General features: G+C 37.8%; 2 long non-coding RNA genes across 4 annotated transcripts in view; one reads left to right on the top strand and one right to left on the bottom strand.

Annotated features, from left to right (window-relative positions):
- Nucleotides 1–18,430: 18,430 nt before the first annotated feature.
- Nucleotides 18,431–19,971, bottom strand: LOC144315233 (uncharacterized). Its single transcript, XR_013380981.1, has 2 exons — nucleotides 19,757–19,971; nucleotides 18,431–18,614 (listed from the first exon to the last, which is right to left on the bottom strand). It is a non-coding gene; the product is annotated as an uncharacterized LOC144315233 (long non-coding RNA).
- A 48-nt stretch (nucleotides 19,972–20,019) lies between these two features.
- LOC144316232 (uncharacterized) overlaps nucleotides 20,020–24,249 on the top strand; it is a 192,005-nt gene continuing 187,775 nt past the window's right edge. For all 3 annotated transcript variants that reach the window (XR_013382086.1, XR_013382085.1, XR_013382087.1), the window contains exons 1-2: nucleotides 20,020–20,158; nucleotides 20,875–21,019. This is a non-coding gene — a long non-coding RNA (uncharacterized LOC144316232). The remainder of the gene's footprint in view (nucleotides 20,159–20,874; nucleotides 21,020–24,249) is intronic.

The raw sequence follows: 24,249 nt of genomic DNA, 5'->3' as shown, positions 1-24,249 counted from the left end.
TACTTCTGGAGGACAAAGTAGTAATGAAAGAATAGACACTATCAGAAAGAAAAGGTGAAAAATACCTTGCGTTGTATTTCAAATTTGCATGGAACATTTAGGTAAGTGGAAAATGCGATTTTATCAGGTCTCAGCATTGTTTGTATGGCTCTTGGTACAAAGTTGAAGCAGTTACAGATATAATAAAGGTATTAGTAGAGGCTTGATTGCTCCAAGCAAATAGTTTTACAGAGTTTAAGAAATCCTGTCATGTTAAATGGAAAATAGTAGGGGAAGAAAGGGAGATGTGACAATGAATATTCCTGAAAGAATATTGAAAATATAAGGAAAACAAATTAAAAGAAATTATATAATTTCTAGGTTTAAAAAATGCAAACATAGGATTTGCACTAACTACTCAGTTAAAGAATTTCTTTAGGCTAAAGAATTTCTTTAGGCTAATGGTTGACTAAAAATGTATCTCTTTCAGGGAGTGTATTAGTTATTGGGCTGTGGAAATTGCATGCCATGATTTGAAATGTGATGTTGCTTTGTCTGAAGTGGAGTATTTTAGCGGTTGCATTTTTTGAATCAAGCATTGAATTACATGATCCGATAAGAGAGAATGTGCTTGTTGCAATCAATGGGACAGAATAATGTAACAGTGTAGGAAAATTCCAGAAGTTTATGTTAGGTAACAATACTGCCACCACCGCCACCACCACTGATAACAAATATAGTAACAAAGACTTTCTGAGCCCTTACTCTGTGTCAGTCTCTATTCAACAGCTTTATATATCATATCAGTTAGTGTTCAATCAGAGGCACAGAACCAGTAGGAGATATATATCAAGAGACTGATTGCAAGGAATTGCCATATTGCAATTGTGGGGGTTTATAGGCTAGATTGTTAAGAAGGACAGGCTGGAGCTCTTGGCTCTGAGGTGAAGCTCTGTTGTTAAGGCCTTTCAACAGATTGAATCAAGCCCATCCGGATTACTGAGGATAATTTCTTTGAAAGTTAGTTGATTATAGACTTTAATTACATGTATTAGATGCTTTTTTTTTAAAGATTTTATTTATTTATTCATGAGAGACGTAGAGAGAAAGAGAGGCAGAGACACAGACAGAGGGAGAAGCAGGCTCCATGAAGGGAGCCCGACGTGGGACTCGATCCCCGGTCTCCAGGATCATATCCTGCCTGGGCTGAAGGCGGCACTAAACCACTGAGCCACCGGGGCTGCCCGTATAAGGTGCTTTTAAAGCAACCTTGGATTAATGTTTGCTTGAATAGCTAAGAACTAGAACCTAGCCAAGTTGACACATAAAATATGTATTATCTAGGGGCACCTGAGTGACACACAGTTGGTTGAGTGTCTGACTCAGGCTATGATCTCAAGGTTGTGAGATTGAGCCCCATGTTGGGCTCTGCACTCATTGTGAAGTCTGCTTATAACTCTTTCTCCCTCTGCCCCTCCCCTGCTCTCTCTCTCTCTCAAATAAATAAAAATAAATCTTTAAAACAACAGCAACAACAAAAAGTATTATCTTATTTAACACTCAAAACAATCCCTGTGAAGCAATTCACACAAATGACAAATGTTAGAGCTGTTTTTTTTTTTTTTTTTTTAAGATTTTGTTTATTTGTTTGTGAGAGACACAGAGAGAGAGACAGAGACACAGGCAGAGGGAGAAGCAGGCTCCATGCAGGGAGCCCCATGTGGGACTCGATCCCAGGTCTCCAGGATCACGCCCTGGGCCGAAGGCAGTGCTGTACCGCTGAGCCACCCGGGCTGCCCGCTAATACCATTCTCAATGGGGAAAAACTGAGAGCTTTTCCTCTATGGTTAAGAAGATGGTTAAGATGGTTAAGAAGAAGATGGGGATATCCACTATCACCACTGTTATTTAACATAGTACTAGAAGTCCTAACTATAGCAATCAGACAACAAAAAGAAATAAAAGGCATCCAAATCAGCAAGGAAGAAGTCAAACTTTGACTACTTGCAGATGACATGATACTCTGTTTAGAAAACCTGAAAGACTCCACCAAAAAATTGCTAGAACTGATACACGAATTCAGTAGAGTCATAGGATACAAAATCAGTGTGCAGAAATCTGTTGTGTTCCTATACATTAATAATGAAGCAGCAGAAAAAAAATAATGAAGCAGCAGAAAGATAAATCTAGGAATCAATCCTACTTATGTTTGTACCAAAACCCATAAAGGGCTTAGGAATGAAGCTAACCAAACAGGTAAAAGATCTGTAGTCTGAAAACTATACAACACTGATAAATTGAAGATTACATAAAGAAATGGAAAGATATTCTATGCTCATGGATTGGAAGAACAAATGTTGTTAAGAGCAATCTACATATTTAATGCAATCTCTATCAAAATACCAATATTTTTTACAGAGCTATGACTAACAATCCTAAAATTTGTATGAAACCACAAAAGACCCTGAATGAACAGCCAAAGCAATCTTGAAAAAGAAAAGCAAAGCTGGAGACTTCACAATTCTAGACATCAAGATATATTACAAACCTGTAGTAATCAAGACAGTATTGTACTGGCACAAAAATAGACAATCAATAGAACAGAATAGAAAACCCAGAAATGAGCCCACAACTATATGATCAATTAATCTTCAACAAAGCAGGAAAGAGTAACCAGTAGAAAAAAAGGCAGTCTCTTCAACAAATGGTGTTGGGAAAACTGGACAGTTACATGCAAAAGAATGAAACTGGACCACTTTCTTACACCATACACAAAAATAAATTCAAAATAGAAAAAAGACTTAAATATGAGATAGGAGATCATTAAAATCATAGAGGAGAATACAGACAATAATCTCTTTGGCATCAGCTGTAGTGACTGCTTACTAGATTTGTCTCCAGAGGCAACAGAAACAAAAGCAAAAATAAACTACTGGGACTACATCAAAATAAAAAGGTTCTTCACAGTGAAGAAAACAATCAATGAAACTAAAAGGCAACCTATAGGATAGGAAAAGATATTTGAGAATGACATATTTGATAAAGAGATAGTATCCAAAATATATAAAGAACTTCTAAAACTCAACACCCAAAAAACCAAAATTCTAGTTAAAAAAATTGGGCAAAAGACATAGACATTTTTCCAGAGAAGACATATAGATGGCCAACAGATACATAAAAGATGCTCAACATCTCTCATTATTAGGGAAACACATATCAGAACTACAATGAGACATCACCTCACAGTCAGAATGGCTAAAATTAACAACCCAGGAAACAACAGGTGTTGGTGAGGATGCAGAGAAAGGGAAACCCTCTTACACTGTTGGTGTAAGCAGACTGATGCAGCCACTCTTGAAAACAATATGGAGATTCCTCAAAAAGTTAAAAATAGAATACGATTCAGCAATTGCATTACTAGGCATTACCCCCAAAATACAAAAACACTAATTCAAAGGGATACATGCACCCTTATGTTTATAGCAGCATTGTCAACAATAGCAAGTAGTGGAAAGGGCCTAAGTGTTCACGGATTGATGAATGGATAAAGAAGAGGTGATATATACAATGGAATATTATTCGGCCATAAGAAAGAATGAAATCTTGCCATTTTGATCACATGGATGGAGCTAGAGTATTATGCTAAGCAAAATAAATCAGAGAAAGACAAATACCATATGATTTCACTCATATGTGCATTTTAAGAAACAAAACAAATGAACAAAGGGAGCAAAAAGAGGCAAACCATGAAACAAACCCTTAACTATAGAGAACAAACTGAGGGCTACCAGAGGGGAGGTGGGTGGGTGGGATGGGTGAAATAGGTGTTGGGGATGAAGGAGTGGACTTGTGATGAGCACTGGGTTTTGTATGTGTTGAGTCACTAAATTCTACACCTGAAACTAACATTACACCATGTTAATAACTGGGATTTCAATAAAAACTTGGGAAAGAACCATAGGTGATAACTATAGACGGTTTATTTTAATCTAAATCCTTTGGAGCTGTAATAGGAAATAGTAGACCATCTGGTGGAATGAATAGAATGAGACAGATATACAGAGTTGTGAAAGAAAGGACATTCCAGTAACTAGAACTGGATGGGCACAGGGGAGGGAGTGAAGGGATGTGTTAGGGATGTGTTATCATAACTGTCTCTGCTGGACCCTCTGACAGTGTGAGAATCCTGGGGATCGTTGTGGGAGGCTAAGATCAGCTGATGTCAGGGTGGACCTGACAAAACCTTAAGTAGATAAAAGTACTGTTGGCTCCCAGCCCAGTGTTCTGCTGAGCCTGGGTCCTGCCATCCTTGGGCTTCCCTTGGTGACCATGCTATTTCCTCTCTTATCCCCTGCTGATTGTATTTTATGTCAGTAAGTATAGTCTCCATCAAGGTCTCAGATGGGTACTCTGACAAACAAGGGCAACAAAAACACACGCTCTTCACTCATTTCATGACAGACTCTGCACCCTTTTGATCACAAGCATTCTTGAACATAGCTGTCCAGAAAAGGGAAGACCCTCAGGAGTAGGCTGGACCTTGACCCCCAAAGATATCAGGTCTAAGATCTAATCTCTGGATCCTGTGACCACATATGGAAAAAGGGTCTTTGCAGATGTGATTAAGTAAAAGATCATGAAATGGGAAATTATGCTGGATTTTCTGGGTGGGCCCTAAATCCAATGAGAGATGTCCTAATAAGAGAGAGGCTAAGGGAGATCTGAAGCAGACAGAAATGGAGAAGGCCATGTGAACACAGAGACGGACTAGAGTGATGGGGCCATAAGTGAAGGAATGCTAGCAGCCACCAGAAGCTGGAAGAGGCAAGAACTGATTCTCCTCTAGAACCTCTGGGGGCTCTAGGGGTGATTTTGGCCCAGTGATACTATTTTGGACTTCTGGCCTCCAGAACTGTGAGAGAATAAATCTCTGTTGTTCTAAACTGTCAAGTCTGTGGTACTTTGTTATAGCAGCCACCAGAAACAGATACAGCCTCCCAACTATTTCTTGAAATGACTCTTAATATAATATCTTGTTTCTATTAAGTACTCCGTGAAGAAATAAAGGGTCCCTAAATAGCCTTCCCCCACCTCATCCAGTGCTCTATTTACCTGATCTTCATGAGAAAACCCAAATGTTTATTGGTTTTCTGTATCATATTTGATTTTTAAAAAATATTTTATTTACTTCTTCATGAGAGACCCAGAGAAAATTGCAGAGACATAGGCAGAGGAAGAAGCAGACTCTCAGCAGTAAGCCTGTTGTGGGACTGGATCTCAGGACCCTGGGATCACGACCTGATCTGAAGGCAGATGCTCAACACTGAACCACCCAGGTGTCCATCATATTTGCTTTTGATTTGTTATAAACTAAAAAGTAGAAGGAACTTTTCATTCACTTTAGGAAGCACTCAACCTAATGCAATGTAGATGCTGTCCTAATGGCAAAGAACATATAGAAGACTGAAGGAGAAAGAATTATAAGAATAACAATTTTAACAAAAAGCTCTCTCCTCTTTCATTAAGTATGAACTTGGGTTTAGGATACCTTGCTTGTTAAAGTAAGTCAGAGTGGCAAATGGAAAATAAGCAACTTTATGTTTAGTGCAGGAAGGAGAAGAGAGGGATAATGTATTTATCAATTCTCATTCTATGGCATTCAGAGTTTTCTGATTATTGATAGAATCTTTCTTGTAGATAAATGCACTTTATCATTTTATCATATTTAGGGTTTACTTAGGTCCTTCTAATGATCAAGTTTGTCTTAAATTCCCGTCTAGGGATCCCTGGGTGGCGCAGCGGTTTGGCGCCTGCCTTTGGCCCAGGGCACGATCCTGGAGACCCGGGATCGAATCCCACATCAGGCTCCCAGTGCATGGAGCCTGCTTCTCCCTCTGCCTGTGTCTCTGCCTCTCTCTCTCTCTCTCTCTGTGACTATCATAAAAAAAAAAAAAAAAAAAAAAAAAAATTCCCGTCTACCCTTTGGGATGCAGATCTTTGAAACAGCTGATTTGCATCCCAAAGACTTGGTTAGAGTCTTAATTTCTAAAGAAGATAGATACATTTGCATTTCTAATTTAGGATGTAATTTCATCTTTTTTAAAAAAATGCTTTAATTGGTAAAATTTGTAATAGCTTGGCCTTTTTTGTACTCCTAAATCAATTTAGAAGAAAAGAGAAAGTCAAAGAATATGTATTCAATATACAAGACAACTTTTAAAAAATCAGTTCATTTTAACAGCAACATTGAGAATATATAGTATCAGCAAATAAGATGTGTTCTTTTTGTCAAATTTGGATTTGATAAATGGCTTGACCACATCCATTACTCTGGATGAATTCCTCCCAGCATGGATTCTAACTCTTACAGGAAGGGAGCCATTGGTTTATTGCACATTTAGAGTGGCTTTACCACATATACAAGAAGTCTTGCATAAAAGAATGTTAACTTCGAGTGCTAGGAAACAGCCTGAGTGCCTATTAATAGGAACTGGTTAAATATATTATAAATTCATAAAATGGAACATTTCACATTCATTAAAAATTCAGTATCTATACTTATACAGAAAGATCCTCAAGACATATTTTTAAGTAAGAAATGGAAGGTGGAGAATGGTACATACAGAATACTACCATTTGTATTTTTAATGAAAAAATTTTACTTTTCAGTTTGAAATAATTTATACTTACAAAGAGTCGCAAAAATGGTACAAAAAAGTCCTGTTTATTTTCACTCAGTTCCTCCAAAAATTAACACTACGTAACTAGGAAATTAATCTACATACTTTCTTCAAATTCTTCTTTTTCTTTTTTTAAAAATATTTTATTTATTTATTCATGAGAGACACAGAGAGAGAGAGGCAGAGACACAGGCAGAGGGAGAAACAGGCTCCATGCCAGAAGCCCGATGTCAAACTCGATCCCAGGACCCCAGGATCACGACCTGAGCCACCTAAGCACCCCTCTTCAAATTCTTTTTCAATTGTTCCACTAATGTCCTTAGGCCGACTTTAACCTGGGGCAGCTCCTCCAATTCATTAGTCTTTGCCTTTTAGGACCTTGACATTTTTGAAGAGTATTCACCAGATATTTTGTAGAATGTCTCTCAAATAGGTCTTTCTAATGTTTCTTCATGATTAGATTCAGATTGTAATATTTTCACAAGAATATCACAGAAGTGGTGTTGTGCACTTCCCAGTACATATCATGAGATACATGATGTTGATATGTCTCATTGCTGGAGACATGAACTAGATCATGTGGTTAAGGTGGTGGCTGGGTTCTCCATGGTCCTTTTTATCTTTTCCTTTGATAATTAAAAGTGTCCTGTGGGGAGTTAATTTGAGACTACATAAATATCTTGTTGACATTATGCTTTCTTGTCTACTAATTTGAGCATCCATTGATGATTTTTGTGTAAACTGTTATTACTGTGGTGTTTTTATTTGTATTTTAAAAAGTGATATAGACTCCTATGATGTCACTGTGTAGAATATCTTGAGGATGGTTTATCAGAAACTGGAAAAAGTGATTAGCTCTGAGGAAGGAAATCAGGGGAGAAGGCAGCTGGACAGCCAAGTCAGGGAGATGTTTCGTCATGTAAATTTTTACATAGTATGGATTTATCTGGTTCATATCTTATGATTTGGTCAGGGACAGTGGTGAGGTGAAATGTGTTGACTTAAAAAAATAATCTTTCTCAAATGATACAAGAACAAATTTTGCTATAAAAGAAATGAATTTATGAAAAAAAATTGGGAGAGGAGAGAAATATATTGAACAAAAAGGATTTTGCTATTCTATAAATATACATTAGGGACTATTTTATTATATTGTCTAAATCACAACTATTTGGGTTTGTGATCCAGAACTGTAGTTAGCTGGTTCATTTTACTTTAAAATATAATAAGTATTAAAATTTTGCTTGTAATTTCTGATAGCTTCTCAAACAAGATCTGCATTTTATAATGTACCTTTTGGCATAAACATTAAGTTCTAAAGAAACATCAGTTCAGCAAGAGAGTATGGAACTCTTACTATTGAAAGAAACCATGTTGATCAAGTGTACTAGAGTTTTATTTTGAAACATTACATTCATTACTAATAAAAATATTTTCTTTAAAAATTTCATGTCATAGAAAACTATGATTTCTTATCACAAGCATTATTCTAAGAGATGTTTTAGAACCATCCAGAATGTTTTCAAAGCACTGACTCTCCTTGAACTGCACTTGTCAAACACGGCGTGTCGGTGCTACTTGTAAAGCCAATGGGTTGCCATTCTTCCCAGCTTGTGAGCACAATGGGTCACATTTATATTTGCAACATGAAGGTCTACTCCTTTTGTCATCAGAGGGTCCCTCCTTTAACATGTGAAAGTAAGTAGTAGGCTAAATCTTACAGATCTCTGGAGTATCCACACAGAAGTTTCTTGAGTGCCTTGTGGGATTTCCCACTGCTCCAAGTTTCTCCCTGTACCACAGGGGTGATACTGTCGATCTTTGTTCTGTTTTTCTGCTGCCATCCATGGATAAGATGATACTCCCCTCATGAGAACCACTGGAGATAAGATGAGGGGGAAGTGTGTGTATTTTTAAACAAATTTCTTTAATTTTCATGAGACTTGTGTATGTTAAAATTGCTGTCAAATAGAAGTTTCTGCAGTGATGGAAGTATTCTCTATTTGGCACTGTACGAAAACAGCAGTCACTAGCCATAGGTGGTTATTGGAACACTTGACATATGACCAGTGCAACCAAGTACTGACTTTTTAACATTATTGAATTTTAATCAAAATTTAAGTAGTCGCATGTGGTGAGTGGTAACTCTATTGGACAACACAGGTGGAAAGCATGGTTCCTGGAATCTGATTCTTGCCAGCTGTGTGATCGCGAGTTAAGTCCCTTAATTGCCCTAGGCCAAATTTTCCTCATCTGGAGGATGGAGATGATGATGTACCTATTTCATAGGCTTAGTGTGAGGGTTAGGTGATAAACAGTAGTCCCCTCTCGGCTATAGTTCCAGGCCCCGTTTCGTCTTCTTTGTTTCCGTTACCAGCCATCAACTGTGATGGAAAGTGGACGTTTTCCTTCTGACAAATCCTTAGAGGATCCATAGCAGCCTAACACTATGTCACAAGGCTTGTCGTTCACCTCACTTCATCTCATCACACAGGCATTTATTTTATCATTTCACAGCATCACAAGAACAAGGCTGAGGACATTACAATAAGATATTTTGAGAGAGAGAGAGAGAACACATTCACATAACTTTTACTACAGTGTATTGTTATAGATCTATTTTATTAGTTATTGTTAATCTCTTACTGTGTCTAGTTCATAAATTAAACTTTTTATCATAGGTATGTATGCATGGGAAAAAACAGTATATCTAAGGCTTGGTACTGTCATTTCAGGGATGCACTGGGGGCCTTGGAATGTATCCCACATAAGGGATAAGGGGTGGGGGACTACCGTATGTAGAACACAATGCTTAGGAACCCTTTATGAGAAGGGTTCAATAACTCTTAACTGCTATTTAGTATACAAATTACATGGCTCCAATCCACTTTATTGGCAGGAATGTCTCATTTTTTTTAGATTGCTGCTCTAAGTATTCTAACGTTTCTTTTGGTGCACACAGTGGCCATGAGTTAATGCTTTTTTTTAAAAACAGTTTTATTTACATTCTAGTTAGCATACAGTGTAACATTAGTTTCAAGTGTACAATACAGTGATTCAGCACTATTAGGTTTTTATGCCAAAATGCTCATTCAAAGAGATACATGGACCCCATGTTTATAGCAGCATTATCTACAATAGCCAATTATAGAAACAGTCCAAGTGTTCATCGACTCATGAATGGATAGAGAAGATGTGAGATATTTGTACATGTATATAATGGAATATTACTCAGCCATAAAAAGAGTGAAATCTTGCCATTTGCAATGACAGGGATGGCGCTAGAGAGTATTATGCTAAGTGAAATAAGTCAGTTAGAGAAAGACAAATACCACGATTTCACTCGTGTAATTTTTTTATGTGTAATTTTTTAAAAAATATTTTATCATAAGAGACATATAGAGAGAGGCAGAGACATAGGCAGAGGGAGAAGCAGGCTCCCCTCAGGGAGCCTGATGTCAGACTTGATCCCAGGACCCAGAATCACAACCTGAGCTGAAGGCAGATGCTCAACCACTGAGCCACCCAGGTGTCCCTCATGTGTGGAACCTAAGGAACAAAACAAATGAACAAAGAGAAGGAAAAAAGAGGGAGCAAAACCAAGAAACAGGCTCTTAACCATAAAGAACAAACTGAGGGTTACCAGAGGGGAGCTGGGTAGGGGATGGGTGAAATAGTTGTATGGAAGTATTAATGCTTTTAAGTGCTTTTTGCAGCTGCTTTGCTACCACCTTGTTAGTGGGTGTAGGACAGGAAGTTAGTGAATATTTCTTAATATAACTGGATCACCTGCAGGTCTTGGGACCTCATTTGCTTCCATGCTTCCTTCTGATCCTAGTGTAGACTTTGCCCAGGTGTCTGGGATGAAAATAAGATCATATTCCCCTTCAACATAATGTGTAGGTAGAAGAATCCCCAAATGATGATACTGGGGCCCCAAATGAACACTGTAATAGAACTGTTCCTTTAGTGCATGCACACAAGCACCTTCCACAAGGCACTCACATACAGGACAACTTTTGACAAATTCTGGCACACAGCGCATACTGTGCTACCTATTGACTATGAAGCCCTCGATACCATGGTGAATTTCCACTTAGAATAACTGTTGTTCTGTCTTTACTCTGATGTCCTGGCATCACATGAGATGAGCCCTGTGACTTCTCAGTAGAGGCAATCTGGGTCCTGTGCTTTTTATTCCCACAAAACGTCTCATCCCTGAATAGCTCAGAACAAAATGGGTGAGTGGGAAGAAGGTAGCATCTGAGGCCCAAAGGCAAATGGCTGTATTGAGAAAAGATGGAGAGCCTTAGATTCCACACATCCTCTAACATTTGACCTTTCCTAACTTAAGTTTCTGGAAATCTTAACCTCTTTCTTTTGTGATGTGTTCCAGAAGCAATGAACTTTCCTAAACAATCACCAAATATGAAGGTATTGACTTCACAGCAAATTCTTCTTGATTTAAGGGTTTATTGACTCTAGAGAGAATGCTTGTTCTACAAGACAACTGTGAAATGTTAAATATGAACTCACTGTAATGGTTCAGTGGCTGCCTGTTCAGAAGAGAGAAGTGTGCATGTTTAATAATTTTTTTTTAAGTGGCGAGACGTGTGTTTCTACCAAATATTTTCTGAGGCTTTTCCCTCCAAATGCTCATTTGAACAAAGAAGTAATTCGCAGCTCTTATTTTGTATAGGAGGATAAAAAATTCAATCCTTTGTGATATGCCATAGGGAGAAGCATTCTGAAACTACACATTAGTTTTAATGCAATGAATATCTAATAAGAATGAGTCACCGAATTCAAACCTACAGGTTATGTGTATATGCTTTAAACACTACTTCAAGGGGTGCCTGGGTGGGGCAGTTGGCTGGGCATCTACCTCTTGGTTTCGGCTCCTGTAGTGATCTCATGGTCGTAGGACTGAGCCCCACAATGAGCCTCACATTGGGCTCCACACTCAATGTAGAGACTGCTTGAGATTCTCTCTCTTTCTCCCTCTCCCCTCCTGCTTGTGCTCTCTCTCTCTAAAATAAATAAGTAAATCTTTCAAACAAAAACCAAAACACTGCTTCAACAATAAAATAAGAAATTAAAAAAAAATTCTGCTTGCAAAATTCCCCTAATAACACAAAAGTGAAGTATACCGAAGGAATATTAATGATCCGTTCGTTTTTGGCTTGACATTCTTTTAAAATTTTCTTTACGTATTTTGATGTTTTGATTTCATGTATAGTATTTGCAATACTTAAGTGAATGAAAAGAAGGAAGATTTTACAAATTAAACATTGCTGTTTCAAGTGAGAAGAACCTTTATTAAATTTTAAAAATGTTGCTAAACCAAAAAGTACCTTTAATTATAGAGGAATATATGGTCAAAGCTAGAATATGGATAGTAAAATATTTCCCATTATAAATGTGCTGAAACCTGGGGATGATTAATTAATGGTGATTAGTTGACATAATGTTCAGAAAGTCATAGCCCCTGATAGATGACAACACTTCTGTTCATTATATTACAGAGACACTTGCCTTCATTGCTATAGTCATAAGCTGACTCAAAAGCAAAATTAGCAATATTAATTTTGTCTATTATTTTAATAGAATGTATTGTTCCATGTGAGTGAATTTTCAAGATAAGTGAAGTTCACCACTTCATGCACTGGTGTTTTTTTTCAGTAAGTTTGTAAGCTTCATAAGGATAGGGACTAAGAGTTATTTACTATATTTAAAGCATATTTCCTAGTACAAATACTATTAGGCACAGGCACTTAAAATATATCTTTGACTTGTACATAGTTAATTTTTCACAGCCTCGTTAAAAGCAGCAAGGTCAGATGGAAGGAATCCCATATGCATACTCTGGCACAATTATTTATTTATGTGTTTTCATGCTTTTGTAGAAACTTAGCTTCCGTTTAGTTCACCTTTGTATCCTTGGCAACCATCATGGTGCCAGCTGAGTGGCTCTCACTAAATGTCAAATGGCTTGACCTGAACTGCTTTAGAGTTAGAATTTCTGAATATATGTTTTCACTTTGCCAATTACTAGTTGAGTGACTTTTTGCCAGTTATTTTCCTTGAGTCTCGAATTCCTCATCTGTAAAGCTGGGAAACTAAGGCAAATTTGTTATGAGACTCATATAAGATGATTCATGTGTGTGCACATAACCCAGTGTCTGGTGTAAAATAGGCGTTCAATAAATGTCTCCCTTCTTTCTTTGTTTCTTTGCATGCCAGATATTCTTTTTTTTTTTTAGATTTTATTTATTTATTTATGAGAGAGAAAGAGAGAGGCAGAGACACAGGAAGAGGGAGAAGCAGATCCTGATTCTCCTGTGTCTCTGCCTCTCTCTTTCTCTCTCATAAATAAATAAATAAATAAAATAAATAAGTAATAAATAAGTAATAAATAAATAAATAAAATCTAAAAAAAAAAAGAATATCTGGCATGCAAAGAAACAAAGAAAGAAGGGAGACATTTATTTAACGCCTATTTTACACCAGACACTGGGTTATGTGCACACACATGAATCATCTTATATGAGTCTCATAACAAATTTGCCTTAGGATCCTGATGTGAGACTCAATCCTGGGACTCCAGGATCACACTCTGAGCCAAAGGCAGACGTTCAACCGCTGAGCCACCCAGGCATCCCCAGATATTCTTTTTCCTCATTTTATAGATGAGGTTATTGAGGTATAGAAAAGTTATGTGACTTCCCAATGTTCATTTTTACATTTATTAAAAGCACCAGAATTAGATGCTTATCTTCTGACTTCTTACCCATGCTTCTGCTATTAGATCATGCTGTCTCCTGTGTATTTATCAAAGTCTGTAGATAATTAATGGATGTGGAGGCATGAGCCCAAATGAAGAAATAGATAAGAGAATAAAATTCAGACTAAAAGACAAGAATTTTATTAATTTATACAACAGATGTTTCTTTGTTGTAGGCTCAGTAAAAAGCACTAAATTTGGTCTTATGTGAGGTTCAAAAGCCTTATGTGAGGTTATATGTGGCAAAGTCATTGCGTTAAAGAAACTAACTGGTAGAAATCAAAAGACATGAATCCAAAGGATGACAATCCGATGTGGCACATAATAAGCTTCAAGAGTGGTATAAAGTGCTAAGGGAATTCAGAGAGGCAGGAGGGATTACCTGTAGAAAGTAGCATGTTTAGAGAGGTGTAATCCCTCCTCTACCATAGTGGTGTGGAGTTTCAGGGGACTTGAGTAGTGCTTATTCTCAGTTCTTCTGTCAAGGTTACCTATTCCTTGTTTTAGGTACTGTCGTCAAAGGAAAACCCCTGAATTTGGGTTTAAAGACAAAGCTCTTTATAAAGCCAGTTGTGTAAGTATTTCTGCTACATGGTCCCTATATGTAACAGCTGTTCTGGAATGTATTGCATTTGCTTTCCACATTTAACTTGTCACTAATGACCAATATGGTTTATAGATCAGTTCTTCGCTTATTGTTGATGATTCAGGTCAAGCATGGCAGATGGTTCCTTATACTGGATTCTCCAACATGCATTTATTATAAGATGGATGCATCAGGTTTAAGAACAGCTCAGAGCAATCAGTTTGCAAATGGCCAGGTTCCTGGCATGGAAATATTTCACCACAGGATTCTTTACCACAAAGTTCAGACTCTCTTTTGAAGAAGACCTTTATGTCCACTTTCTTCTTATTCCTTCCCTCCTCACTATCTCCTTTCTTCTCCCACCCCCTTTTATTTCTTGTGTTCCTACCCAAGGGGAGTGTACAAAAGAAATACAAATGATGACTTCTTCTCAGGTGAAATTGATAATAAATTTAGAGGGATAAACCTGAAACATAAAATGATATGTGAATAGAGATAAGGGTGTGATAGCCTAGCCTGTATATTTAAGGGTGGAGAGAATTTATAGTAAGTAAGTGATCTGTTCAAGGTGGAGTTTGCCAGGAAAATTTTTGGAGGCCAGTTTGCTTTTGTCTTCTGCTTACACCAAAGCAAGTTATTTCAGGTTCTAGTCTTTGGGTTCCATATGGATGTTGCTCTTCACTTAAATTATCAGCACAGCTGCATTTTTAAAATCATCCTATTCAAGTTGACTGATGCCCAGTTTTCTGCTTTTATTTCCCAATGTTTATATAGTGTTCAAACTTAAGGCCAATTTGTAATGAGCATGGCCTTTTTATCCTTTACTTGTCCTTACTTTGGTGTGACCATAGCTTCCAGTGGAATTGCAATAGTGATATACAGGTAATGGTGATAATAAGAGAGTTTATTTTTACCATAATTTAATTCCATACTCCAAATTAAAACTTCCTGTTGGCTAAACATTGCCAAGGAAGTCCTTGGGAGTGCAAAGGAACAGAGCTAATATTTACTGAACACATGCTACACTGGAGCCTGTGCTACCTATTTTGGACAAAACCACTCAGTTGTCGCTCACAGTAACCTAGGTAACAGATGAAGCAATTGTAGTTCATAAGGTTAAATCCACTTGCTTAAAATCATATAACTGGTATATGATGAAGAAGCTAGGATTCAGAACTAGGTCTCTCACTCCCAAATCCATACCTACTCCACCCTACTTAAAAGCTTACTTAATACAGGGTTCATAAAGGATTCCCAGATACTGGGAATACAACAGAATCCCAGACATGCCACAGTCATCAAAATCACTGCCCCATGTGGGAAGAACTGGAGTCAAGGGCTCCTGATGCTCTAGGAACTACCGCAGAAAACTGAGTGATATGTGTACGGAGGGGGCTAGGGAAAAGGGGAATGTGAATGTGTGAAAGATGTTCCTCTGGGGCACCTGGGTGGCTCAGTGGTTGAGTGCCTTTAGCTCAGGTTGTGATCCTGGGGTCCTGGGATTGAGTTCTACATTGGGCTCCCCATGGGGAACCTGCTTCTCCCTCTGCCTGTGTCTCTACCTCTCTCTCTGTGTCTCTCATGAATAAATAAATAAAACCTTTATAAAAGGTGTTCCTTGGTCATCAGTTTTTTGTTCAGCTGTGGACACAGCACTAGAGAAGTTCTGTGTTCCCAAAAGTTACAGCTCAGTGGTAGTACTGGTCTCTCCGCTTGCCTGCTTGTTCACAGCTACTTTGGGGAGAGTGTAAGTGCTGCTTCTATGGAGTCTAGGTGGTGTCCTTCACCTTGTGGATTCAGAATCAATGTCCCCTCTGGCCATCTTAGGGAAAGGATCAGCCATCTGGTCCAGTCTCATTTCACTGTTCTCATTTCCCTTTGGGAATATCACTGCCTTTTTTTTTTTTTTTTAATCATACAATCTTGGACAAAGCTAGTTCAGTAAATTCCATCAGCTCTTACCACTTTAAATATTGGGGGAACTACATAGTAATCCTGGTTCCTTTCACTGAAAAGGCTTTAGGCTCTGTGGAAATTGTATACCCATTTTCAGAAAACTTCCTACTTACTTCTCAGTGGTATGAGAGAGAGGACTTGCCCTTATCTGCTAAACTCTGTAGTCTAATCTCTAAGTCACTCAAAATATGACCTCTGTTTAATCTCAGAACCAAGTAACCAAATGCATGCCCCTTTCTAAACAAGATGGCAGTACTCTCTGGGTCTGGGTACTTCTCAAGCTCAATCCTAATTTTGCATTTCCTAACTTGCCCATCCTGTTACCATCCATGAACCAGAATCAACTGTGGGACAATGAGGAAATAGCAGGACATTTAGAACAAAATAGAGACAAACAGGAGCTGAAAGGGGGGAAGGGTGGTGCATGAAGAGGAATGGAAGCAAAGAGTTGATTTAAGGCAACTTTTGCTTGTGACAGGGGCTGGTAGACTAGTTGAAACTAATGAAGCTTGGGTGTCAGGCTTCCCAACTAAATGGGACTCTTCCAAGGTCCTGGGAGGGACTACAAACTTTTGTCTATAATTTTACACTCTTTTTCTTTTCTTTTTTTTTTTAAAGATTTATTTTTATTTATTTACGATAGACAGAGAGAGAGAGAGAGAGGCAGAGACACAGGCAGAGGGAGAAGCAGGCTCCATGCGGGGAGCCCGACGCGGGACTCGATCCCTGGACTCCAGGATCGCGCCCTGGGCCGAAGGCAGGTGGGAAACTGCTGAGCCACCCAGGGATCCCCTTTTACACTCTTTTTCTTACAAGGGGTTCTCCACCTCCACATAATATGAACTTTAGGTTCTACAAAATCTGAATCCATGATAGCCTTCTAAAAATGGTTCTTGTTAACACAGAGACCAATTCTAGGTTGGCCAGTCAAGAATTGAGGCAGAATTGGTAATTGGAAACCCCTGGCTGAAGGGGCTGCTTTTTGGAAAGAGGCAAGCAATAACTTCTGGCAGCCAGCTTTGTCTGGGCCAGGGATGCTAAATGACATCAATCTCAATTACAGTCATGGTAGTAGCTATGTTGAGAAGAATTCGGAAGCCAGATCTAGGCTCTTAAGAATCAAGAATGATTGGCTACCATGGATAGCTACCCAATACTAGCCTTGATTTGAGTTTGGACTCCATGTTTCCAGTCTAACTGGGAAGCTGCAGTTTTTTACATGTAGCTAGAAAATGTAAAGAGCAAAGGGATGACTTTTACTTTGGTAAATTTTCTTTCAGGAAACACAAAGCAATTCTTTTTTTCTCTGGCTTCATGAATTATGCTACATGTTGGGACATGTGATAAAGATTCTTCATAACACACTGAGCCTGGCTAGTGGCTATCCTCTGAATGCAGAGCTGGATGCTGAACAGGAAGTGGGCTAGACTCCAGTGCCTCTGAGTACTTTCTGTCCCTGCCATGGGTCTGATGGATCATACAAAGACCTAGTGGTCATTCTTTACATGGGGAGTGAATAGTCAAATGCTATATTCTTAGCACATTCTTGGTATTTAAAGAATCAAAAATCATGCTTCATTAAATAGTTAAGAGATGTCAATAGATTTATACTGTGTATGTTTCCTTTTTATTTTTCTGTGAATGTTTCCTAAGTAGTGTGTGTTATGGGCTGAATTGTGCTCCCCCCCAAAACTTATTCAGTACCTCAGACTATAATTGTATTTGGTGATATGGTCTTTAAAGAGGTAATTAAATTAAAATGAAGTCATTATGTAATCCAGTATGACATGTGTCCTCATAAGAAGAGGAGATTAGACACAGGTATACATAGAGAATGCCATGAGAACATGAAGATGGCATTCTACAAACCAGAAAGGGAGGCCTCAGAAGAAACCTAACCTGATGACACCTTGATCTTATATTTCTAGCTTCCTGAACTGTCAGAAACAAATTTTTGTTGTTTTAGCCACCCAGTCTGTGGTACTTTGTTTTGGCAGCCCTAGAAAACTAATAGAGTGGGTATGTAATACTCCTTTCGGAATTTTGTTCTTATCCATATCATGTGTCATTTCACATATTTTCTGGTTTCTGTTTTATTCATAGTTATTGAAAAAATTCTTCATTTTCCATTTTTTCTCGTTTTACTATGTATGCTCTCGGCAGAACATTTAACAGTGGTGATTTTTGCCACAAGCCAGTCTGTCTTGATGATATTTCTATTTAAACTGCCAGAAAGATTTATTGAGAAGCTGGTAAGAAAGGAGGACAACTCAAATTAATTTCACTGAAATGTACTGGAGGATGTAAATAACCCATGGCTTGGAAATATGATTAACAGTCCTGTCAGTCCAGAAAAATGTTGCTGTAGTGAGAATAGCAGGGAAGGCTATAAAAGTACAGGCTTATCATGGGAGAGAGTATTTTGATCTATATTTTGAATCACGGTTGAGTTTAGTGATATGTTTATTTCAGAAACAAGATGATGAATTTCAGTAATTATTTGGTGTGTATCATAATCAGCTGTAGAGTCATCAAATGATGTGCACTGTAGCCCTCAAAGGCTGGGATCACAGGGAACCATATCTTGATTAGCCATAATTCATTAACCAGATTTCATCTGCAGTCTTCTCTTAGGAGAAAAAAGTATGATAACAAAACACAAACATGTGTTTTCAAAAGGCATTTGAAAAAATAATCACATTTCTCAAGTGTACCCTGGGATTCAGTGTAAATTCATGCCAACCTCATGTATCATTTACTTCTATATCCAAATGTCCACTTAATATGAATTATTGGCAAGAATTAGGATACTGAACTAATGTAAATCTTCTGTCATCAAAACATAAGTTAATTTAATTTTGCTTACTGTATAACATCTATTAAGTGAAGGACATGATCTGATTATATTGAGAAAGTATTTTCCATAGCAAAAGTAGAAACAAATGAGAATCCTTATTTGTCATCAAAGCAGAAACTCCAGTGAATAAATCTCAGCCCTTAAAAATAGAGGTATTGTTGTGGTTCGAGTTTCACTGGCAATAGATCTTCATACCAGTCTCCATGTGTAAACTGGAGACTTGTATTGGCTTCCAAAACTTTCTGATACCTTTATTAAAGATCAATGAACATTTTTTAAAAGTTCATATGACTGTCAACCCCTGGCACCCAGGCCAAAAATTGCTGGATGGGCAGCTGTCTACAAGAGGTTGTTTGTTTGTTTGTTTTTACCATGGATGGATGCCACAACCCCTGGTCTTGCCAGAAACACTGTAGTTTCTGATAGAGGCTACTGGTTTCTCCCCTTGATCCTCTGTAGTTTGTGCTCAACACAACAGCCAACATGGGAATTTAAAATACATCTGTCATTTCATGGTTCTCCTTATTCAAACCCCTCATGACTTCTTATCTGTCTCAGAGTGAAAAACAAAATACTAACAATGGCTTCTGAGACCTGCATGATCTGCTATGTAGCTCTGTTCCTTCTGTCATGGCTTGACTTATCCCCCCCACCCCCCTTCTCTGGCTGCACTGGTCTTTGCTATTTCTCCGTCCTGAGCAGCCTGTTCCCTCTATCTGGAATCCTCTTTCTTTCAGTGGTTTATATGGCTCCTTCTCTCACATCTTGTGGGTTTGGGTTCAAATATTCTCTCATTGAGACCTTTCTTTCTTTGAAACTGCCATTCCTCCTCAGCAGCTTCCTCTTCCCCTTCTCTGATTCCCTGATTCCCTGATTCATCACCCTTACCACCATTTGACATAGTCTCTACTTACTTCTTTTATTGTCTCTCTTCCTACACTAGGATGTAGGCTCCATGATGGCAGAGATTTTAGTTCATTTTGTTCTCTGTTTAGAATCCTATTTGGCCCATCAGAGAGCCAACCGATATTAATTTAATGAATGAATGGCGATGGGAACTTTCCCCAGTAACTTATTTACCTATTTGCAAAAGGGCCAACAAGAGAACTCAGAAGTTGATGAAATTCTAACAAAGGGTTACTAAGGCTGTGAAAACAGAATGGAGCATAGGGAAATAGCCAAGTGTTCTAATGCCATCTTGCTTTCTGTGGGATTTGACAAAAACACACAAAAGCCATGAGATAGACTGATACTTCCATAGTAATGTCTCTTTCTATATATTTATACCATAAAAGAGGCAGCTAGGCAGTATCAAGGTAATAATATTGCTTTCTTTCTTCATTTTCGTTTTTTTGTTTGTTAAATTTTTTGCCTAAACACATCTGCTGTAAAGCTTGATGACAGTCCATTTAGAGATAGGCCATTTTCTAGACGTTTGATAAGTAAAAATCCACAGATGACTTTTTTGTTGTTGCTGTTGAACTGATTTTGTAAAAAGATTTTATTTATTTATTGGGGGGGGGGAGGACAAAAGGAGAGGGAGAGAGACAGTCTCAAGCAGACTACCTGTTGAGTGTGGAACCCTATGTAGAGCTCGATCTCACCACCCTGAGATCATGACCTGAGTCGAAATCAAGAGTCAGATGCATAACTGACTGAGCCATCCAGGCACCCCCGTTGAACAGATTTTTAAATGTAGATGTTTAATTACTTGAGTTTTGTCATTATAAGCATCTGCAGATTACAGCTGTTCCTAGGAAGTAGATTAGAATATACTTTTTTCCCTTTCTCCTCAAATCAAAACCTAGCATAAAAATAGCCATTGCTAATTTGAAGATGGTGATTTCAGCATTTCACTATTTTGATTTCCAATTATTTAGTTTTACCAAAGAGCACTTGTTTGTTCATTTAACCAGTGTAAAATGGTAGAGTAGAATTTACATAGGCTTTTGAAGGAGTAACCTATTTTTTGGGTGAGAGAATGACTTTCATAATACTTACTTGTTTCCGGAATATATGATTATTCTTTCAGATGGTGGCATAGAGTACCTGAGTTTCTTCATGGTGTATATTCTTGTTTCTTCTCCCCACCCCTTTATCAGCTGTAATATCTTTCAAAAACCTGGCTGGGATAAGTAATATTTAAAGACACCTAGGAGAAGGGAAGAAAAAAGGCAGTGAGTATTTGTGCATTAATAACTTTTTTCCCTAACACAGAGCACAATTTCTTACAAATTGTGTTTCCCCTTTTTTTGCTAAGGCTACCAGGAAGCTCCAAACCATGTTTATTAATAATTATATTAACTAAGTAAACACTTGAAGCTAGTATATCTGCTTCTTCTAGATATTCATGGCTTTGCTTTTTCCATTTCCATTTTAATTATTATATATTGACATTATTGTGTATGTCTATGGTGAACGCCATTACATCCTTTTGCAAAATTTATGGATTACAAAAAAATAGAAACTTATTTCAGCCCTAATGTCTTCTTTATCCCCTTTTCTCCTTTTTTCCTATTCCAATTCCAACAGCTTGATAAAATATGACTTAATGAAAATAGTAAAATTGCTTCATTTTGTAGTGCATTATGATATAGGCCTATGTAACTAACAGTTCTGACAATATTTAGTGGCCTTTTATTAATTGGATTATCATATTGGACTATTCATGGACTGAATCATGAAGATGATAGAAACAACCAAGTTTTTGCAGCCTGGAGGGAATGACTACAACGTATAAATAAAACAATATCAGCAGATTGCGATGTGACTGTAATACTGTGTTCTCATGTTCATGAATCAGAAAATCAAAGCTGGAATGTGAGCTCAACGAACTTTTAAAAGGGGCTAATCTGTTTTGGTCACTTTATCTCCAAGGCCTGAAATATAGAGTAGACTCAAGGAATATTTGTTGATGACTGTTGATGAATGTAATTTACATAGATAATGTTCATATAAATTGAGCATATGGAACTAAGCCTCATTCAGTTGTATTTCTAAGAGGGACATGGGCTGAGTGGTGAGGAGAGGAAGGAAATAGTGAAGAAGTTTCTCTCTAGTCCCCACATAATTATCATTTTGGTGCTTTCATTCCTTTGATAGATCTAGATTTCCATTCAGTCTTATTTTTCTTCAGCCTGAAGGATTTCCCTTAACATTTCTTGTAGGGCAGGTTTGCTATTAATAAACTCTTGTAGCTTTTGAATGCCTGAAAATGACTTTTTTCACCTTCATTTTTTATTTTTATTTATCTTTTAAAAAGATTTTTTATTTATGTATTCATGAGAGACCCAGAGAGAGAGAGGCAGAGGCATAGGCAGAGGGAGAAGCAGGCTCCATGCAGGGAACCTGATGTGGGACTCGATCCCGGGACCCTGGGATCACGACCTGAGCCGAGGGCAGACATTCAACCACCGAGCCACCCAGGTACCCTGTCACCTTCACTCTTGAAAGCTATTTTCACTGAGTTTAGAATTCGAAGTTAACACATTTTTTTCCTGGCTCCTTTTTAAGATGTTCTCTTTATCATCGGTCTCAAGCAATTTGATAACAACATGGCTTCTTGTAGTTTTATTCATGTTTCTCATACTTGGAGTTTGTGGAGCTTCTTGCCTCTGTAGTTTTAGTTTCTGTCATATTCGGAAAATTTCAGCTATATTTCTTCAAATAATTTTTCAGTCCATCCCTGTCCTTTGACAGTCTGGTTACATAGCTATAAGCCGCTTGAAGTCATCTCATAGCTCAGTGATACTCTGCTCATGTTTCCCTCAGTCTTTTTCCTCTGAGTTTCATTTCTATATTGCTATGTTTTCAACTTTACTAATTATTACTGCAGTGTTCAATCTGCTATTATTTTTCATCTCAGACATTATATTTTTATATCTCTGGAAGTTTCACTTGAGACCTGGTAAGTCTTCCAAGTCTATATGAAACATTAATTATACCACTTGCCTCTGACATCTTCAACAAGTAGGATACAGTTTTAATAACTGTTATAACATCTTTGTCAAATTCTAACTCTACGATTCATGTCATTTCGATTGATTTTTCTCAATATGGGCCATATTTTTCTGGTTATTTGCAGGCTTGGTGTAATGGGTTGAATTGTGTTGCTCTAGAAACTCATATGTTGAAGTCTTAACCCTCAGTATATCAGAATGAGCCTTATTTGAAGACAGGGCTAATACATAGCTGATCAAATTAAAATGAGTTCATTATGAGAAGACTTAATTCAAGGACTGGTGTCCTTGTGAAAAGGGAAATTTAGAGGCAGACACATACACAGAATTAGCATGTGAAGTGACACAGGGCCATCTACAAGCCAAGGAAGAAGCCCTGGCACAGACCCTTCCCTCACATCTCTCCATTACTTGAAGGAACTAACCCTGACAAAATCTTGATCTCGGACTTCTACTCTTCAGAACTGTGAAGCAACCCACACTTAGTTTGTGGTATTTTGTTACAGCAGCCCTAGCAAACTTAATTACTTGGTAGGTTTTGATTGGATGCAGAAATGGTGAATTTTACCTTGTTGGGAGCTAGATATTTTGCGTTCCTAAAAATATTTTGATGTTGGTCCTGGGATTCAGTTAGGTTACTTGGAAGCTGTTTGATCCTTTTAGTCTTGCCTTTAAGTATTTCTCAGTGGGAGCAGAGCAGTATTTTGTCTAAGGCAGATTTTATACCACTGCACAGACCAAGCCCTTTTGGTCACTCAGTCTGATGTCTCTTTATTGGAAAGATATGGAAAATTATTAGTTTTTCCACCCCAGTTGGTGGAAACGGGAACTATTTCTAGCTTTTTGTGAGCTCTGAGAATTATTTTTCTAATCCTTTCGTGTGGTTGTTTCTCAGACCATGGATAGTTTCCTCACACATGTATTCTGACTAGCTGAAGACTCAAGGGGGACCCACTGCAGATCTCCAGAACTCTCTATTCTCTGGTATTTTTCCTACAAAATTCTAGCTGCTTTAGCCTTCCTGGATTCCCAGCTCCAGCTCTTTAGCTCAGGGGAACTGCCAGTCCCAGCTGGAAAGTCTTGGCTTTCCTCCGTGTGTCTTATACATCTATCCGTCAGGCTAACCTGGGCATATTCTCATGGTTATGGCAAAGGGGCATAATTGGAAAGAAAGCAAGTTCATTGGTCAAAGAAAATTACATGAATGAGCCCAGAAGGACCATTTCTGTGATTAATATCCACAACCAGTTTTATGATCCTTGTTCCATATTGTTAATTATTCTTTAGAAAGCATATACAGTAGTACTATGTATATATATTTATATATTTGTATATATACATGTATATATAAATATATACATGCTTGTTTTTTACATAATCTAGCCAGCTTTGGGTTTTACATTTTTTGTTTATATTTTCAGTGCTTGGTTTTATTTTATTTTTTATTT

This window comes from Canis aureus, chromosome 6 (genome assembly GCF_053574225.1).
Source record: "Canis aureus isolate CA01 chromosome 6, VMU_Caureus_v.1.0, whole genome shotgun sequence".
NCBI lineage: Eukaryota > Metazoa > Chordata > Mammalia > Carnivora > Canidae > Canis > Canis aureus.
This window is presented reverse-complemented; position numbering and strand designations above follow the sequence as displayed.